We start from the raw sequence: 6,000 nt of genomic DNA, 5'->3' as shown, positions 1-6,000 counted from the left end.
TCTTTTAAACGGTCGTTGCCTTAGCGATACACCTGCCAATTATACATTTTCGAGTGGTCAGGGGTTAAGTGAAATTGATTTAGTGTGGTGCTCTTTGGATGCACTTTCACTTGTGAATGACCTAAAAGTGCTTCACTTGGTCACCTCTTCGGATCACTTCCCAGTCGCGCTACAATTAAAATCTCTTAAAAGTGTAAAAATATATGATTCAACTTCTAAACTTAAATTCAATAACGAAAAAGCTCTATTATACTCAAACATAATGTCAGAAAGGAATGAGGTGGCCAATGTGGATTTTGATCTAGATGAATTAAATATGAATGTAATCACTACGATTAGAGAAGTAGCAATGAAATTGGGGATGTCGAATAGGATTAATCGAAATAAAATTTCAGTCTGTAAACCGTGGCATGATGCAGAGAGCCGAATGAAAAAAAGAATGTAATGCATTTGTTACAACTTTCCAGAGGTGAGAAATTCTCACAGCCTTTTAAAGATAAATATTATAGAGAAAAAAATATATATTTAAAGATGTTGAAGGAAAAGAAAAAAAATTACGAATCAACTCTTATAGAAATTGTTAACAACAGCAGGAATTCTACTCATTTCTGGAAGGCAATAAACAAATCTCGTCCACGAGTGTATCACCATTCTGTTATAAAGTTGGATGCTTGGCATAAATATCTGGTTAATTCATTCCCTGTATTGCCGTCCAACACGGAAATAAGATTAGCGCAGTTAACACAAGAAGTTCCGGAGTTGGATCAGGATATTAGATTCGAAGAAATTGTAAGTAGTTTAGCCAGGAGTGGGGAACGGAAGGCCCCAGGTCCGGATGATATAAGTTATGGTTTTTTAAAAAATTTACCCCAAAATTGGTTATTATTTATAAATCTACTTTTTAATAAAATTTTATCTACTCAAAAAGTCCCAAAAAATTGGGGAAATTCAGCAACGATCATGTTATATAAAAAAGGGAATCCCCCTCTTACAGATAATTATAGACCAATTTCACTACTAAATACCTTACCCAAGACATTCACACAGATTCTATGTTCGCGACTGATGTCATGGTCAGAAAAACAAAATCTGATCCCGGAGTCTCAGGCAGGATTCAGGGGTGGTAGAAGCTGTTTAGACAATTTGTTTTGTCTTTCTTCTGCCATCCAGATTCACCTGAGAAATCTGCGATCTGTTGTATATGCTGCGTTTATTGATTTTAAAGGGGCCTTCCCTTCAGTCACACATGATATTTTATGGAGTAAACTGTTTTCATTAGGTTTGAGCAAAAGGTTTATAAATATCATCAGGGATTTTTACAGTAATTCACGAACTTATATTAGATCTGACGAGGGAACTACAGAACAGGTAAGGGTCACTAGGGGAGTTCTTCAAGGAGAATCTCTGAGCCCCTGCTTGTTCTTATTGTTCAACTCGGACATGGAGAGATTCATGGTAGATAGGGGGTGTAGAGGTATTTCAATCAACAGCTCCACAGAAGTACAAATGCTCGGATACGCAGACGATTACGTCCTTCTTGCGGACTCGCCTGCTGAACTTGCCAAAAAATTAAACGCTCTCTATGACTATTGTTTGTTAAATAAGATCAGTGTGAACGCAGAAAAAACAAAGATTGTTATTTTCACAAAATCAGGAAACTCTAAAGCGAAAAAATTTAAATCTTTTGCGTATGGGGAAGAAAGAATTGAGGTGGTAAGGGAATATACGTATTTAGGTGTCCCCTTCCACAACTCCTGCTCATTTATACCAGCTGTAAAGAAGTTCATTAGCTCTGCGAATACTGCCGTGGGCTCAATCTTGAGAACGATTTATTCTTGTAAAGTAAATTCGTGGAGTTCTTGTATGAGATTGTTTCAGAGTTTGGCGGTCAGTATCCTCCTATATGGTTGTCAGATTTGGTCCATTGGTCTACTTGAATCAATAGAGAGGATCCAACTAACTTTTATTAAAAAACTATTGAATTTGCCGATGAACACGCCAAATTATGCGGTAAGACTCGAATCTGGTGCTGTGCATCTGGCTTATTCAGTCTTTAAAAACACACTGTCTTGGTTAAAAAAAATTTCACGGATGAATTCTTCTCGGTTGCCAAGACAGTGTGCGGAAAGATTACTTAAGCTGGCTAAGGAAAATTCTAATAAAAATAAATTTAATTGGTTTATATCTATAAAAAATTCTCTATTCGATCCAAGTGGACTGTCATATATTTGGAACAATTTAGATTTTGATCGGTATAATTTAAACGACCAACAAGTAATGGACTCATTTTTAAATTTTGTAAAAGATAGAGACAAAAGAAATGTGGAAGCATCGAAGAGCCTTTTGATTTATCCATTTTTAGAACCGCGGCAGAATTCGGGGAGCTACTTGGACATTAACATACCTCTGCATTTCAAAAAACTTTTTGCGCAGATCAGATTGCTTAATAGGTTTAACACTAGACTGATCTTTGATCAGAAATTGTATAAATTCCCTGAGAATAAAATTTGCGAATTCTGTAGAACTGGGCCGGAAAATCTTTTTCACATCTTAAATAACTGCCCAGCATGTGCGCATCTGGTACAAGATGCTTTCGCCTATGGAAAAAATGATCCTTATCCGGCAGAGGAATGGTATAATGTAATCTCGTCGAATGAGCGTTCAACCATAAAGAAATTTGTTAATGTTATTTCGAAAATCTTAACTGAGCGAATACGAATGAGAGAATAAATGAAAGTAATTCAATTTAGAATAAAAGAAAATTGTAGTTTTTTTTTTCTCTTTTTGAATGGAATTGAATATTTTAAATCTAATAATTGTGTGAATCGAGTGTTCCTAATTTTAATATTTGTAGCATCTAATTTTATCTTGTAAATGTAAGAATATGTAGCGCAACTCACTTGTATACACGTAAAGTGTTGAAAACAAGTAAATAAATAAAATAATAAAAATGTAGAACGAAGCAGAGAAGATAAAATAGAATACAAATTTGTGAAAAAAATGTTATTTCGGAAATTTGAATTATTAATTAAATAAAAAACTAAATGTATTTATTTAATACAAGTATTAAAATAACGAATATCATGAAACTATAATAAAAATTCATGTATTTTTTTTAATCTCTTGCCTGATATGTTTCTCTCTTTTTTTTATTTTCTTCAAAGTATTTTTTGCCCGCCTAAGTGATTCGTGAAAAATGATTTTGAAATCATAAAGCGCAAAAAAAGCGGAGAGGATTGTGACAAGGAAGATAAAGAGGGTTCAGATGGGATGGGAAGATACATTTACAGAATGAAACAGAGAAGATGAAATAGAACACAATTGGGATAAAAAGGACGACAAGAACCGGAAGGACATATATATATATATATATATATATATATATATATATATATATATATATATATATATATATATATATTTAATTTCGTAACCCTTGCACTATAAAAAATTTCTTTTTTATTAACGTAGACGAAAGAAAATAATGATTTGCAGAATTTGTATTTTCTATGTATTTATTTAATTTTTAAAATTTATTACTTTAATAGTAAATTTATTTTCCGCTTTTGGGAGAGATTAAACATAGCTGATATACAATCTTAAACCCAAAAGTTCTCTGACAGTGAATAGTGTCAAGCTCATCATATTTTTTGTCAATGTGTTAAAATGTGTCATTATTGGGTCGAGCTGCATTCCAATATTGGCAATTATAATTTGACATTACAAATAGAACATTTTATCCATTAATGTGCCTTTCTTCGGCTATGCTACGTCCCATTACTGGCATTCATAATTTGACAGCAAAGATACAAAATTTTAACCATTAATGTGCCATTATTGAGCCGAGCAATATCGCATTATTATATAAAACACGGTAAAAATTTTTTTCCTTAAGTAGAGATAACAATCACTATAGTAGCTAAATGATTCGCTAATCTGGTTCTATCGATAATCCATTTTTACTGATCCAGCAAAAATGATATTTCTTGCGTCACATTCTGTTAATTATCTCTTATACTATTGACTAATAAAATGTAAAATTAGTAAATTAATAGGGGGCAGTTGTCAGAGTTGGACAGGGTTTAGGGTTGAGCGACCGCGTTTATTTCATTTTATCACACTAGCGCCATCTACATTTGTACGTAAATTCTTGCTACTAACTGTCAGCCATCTTTTCATATGAGTCGCAATTAAGTACAGTCAACTCTACGAATAGTGCCGCTATCAATAGTGCCACTTCTCCTCTTTCTCGCTCGAGCTCTATCCCCACTTTAGTGACTCAGCACAGCTTCTGAATTTTGAGTTTCCCCTAAGAGAGAAATATACAAACAGTGGGGGTACTACAGTTCCAAGAAAAGTCGTAAACGCTGTGCAATTTTGCGGCACTATTCATAGAGTTGACTGTATACGAACGTATATTTGAGTATTGTGCGACTTTGTGATATAGGGTCAACAAAAAATTTTTTGTGGTGTCAAAAGAAGAGAACTAAATGTAGAAGAAATATGCCAAAGACAAAATAAGTTTACAAAAATTGTTCATTAAGATGAACGAGTTTGTGTTCTGTGCGATATGACGCAAAACGACGCGAAACGACGCGTGTGTCAGTGTTGAGCCATGAGCGCGGTTGTTAGAGTTGAGCCACCCGAAATTTTGCAATTACAAAGCGTACTTGGAATAGAAATTCATTTTTTCACTTAAAGAGGTGTTAAAAACTTTATTTCTATTGGAAAGAGAAAAAAACAAATTTTTTAAAAACCTTTTTTCAATTTTGGATTTCGTTTATGAGGAATACACTACCGGTGGAAATGGTGCTATTAAAAAACACACCCGTACAAAAACAGTGATAACTCCGTCAGAAATAAAGCTAGATGCTTTTTTTAAATTGCATTGGAAAGCTTATTAAATTTCCAATAAAATGACTCTATTTTCATTTATATTACATAAATAGGAAGCGAGATATCATGTTATAAACACAAAAAAATAATTCTATTTTTTTGGAAATTTCTTACCCTGACTTGACTCTTGGCAAAATTTGGAAAAGTTTATGAAAAAATTGTTACCTTTACAGACTATTCTTTGTAATCTAAGCTTTAAATAGAGACCGAGAACAGCAAAAAATATTTACGGGTTCCCGAGAAATTACAAAAAGAGTCGGACCGTGCGAAGCAAAATTTTGAATCATCGATTTCTCTAATTCGCCGTTGAGTCAGTTGCGTGGCTTTGAAAAAAGTGTCGAAAATGAATTTCACAAAGTACATTCTTACTGGGATCCACTTTTTAATGTAATTTATTATATAATGATATTTCATTATACACGGAGAGAAATTTATAGTAGTGGGTAACATAATTGTGGTTAGGGTGACCATCTTTAATGCTACGTATACAGACAGCTATCTAGATAGTCACCGTTACCATCAATATCATCAGGAGTAACATCTTGGTAGTACGGGGTAGCATAACTATATTTTTTTTAGCATCTGGGATGATTGGGAGTAGCATAATGATAGTATCGTGTAACATCATCTTTTTAACATCAAAATCTGACTATCCATTTCTCTCAGTGTATTCATGAGCTGAAGTTTGTGACAAGACACAGTCTGGTTTGTGTATTTCCCAAACTCAGCCGTTTGTGGATACTACAACCGCCGTTCATAAATGGCACAGGAAATCTTGTAACTTTTATAAGTTATAAGTTTTTCCGTGTATAAAGAAAAGTCAAAACTATGCCCAACTCTAACAACACTCCCCTAAGTATTTAGAGCTAAGATATGTAAATTTGATATTTGTGATTTTTAAGAAATTTCTATGAGAATGGTAAACTGTCAAACATTTCCAATATGGCTGACCAGTTATATTCATTTTCTCTAGATTGAAGAAACAGTATGACTACTACATTGGAAATCATTCACTGAATTAGTTGCATAGATTCTTTGTATTATTTATTTTGAAATTAGCTATTCCTCATCGTAAAATTTTTTTCCGTGCAATTATATGTCGTC

This window comes from Leptopilina heterotoma, unplaced genomic scaffold (genome assembly GCF_015476425.1).
Source record: "Leptopilina heterotoma isolate Lh14 unplaced genomic scaffold, ASM1547642v1 Lhet_135, whole genome shotgun sequence".
NCBI lineage: Eukaryota > Metazoa > Arthropoda > Insecta > Hymenoptera > Figitidae > Leptopilina > Leptopilina heterotoma.
Note: the sequence above shows the minus strand (reverse complement) of the source record.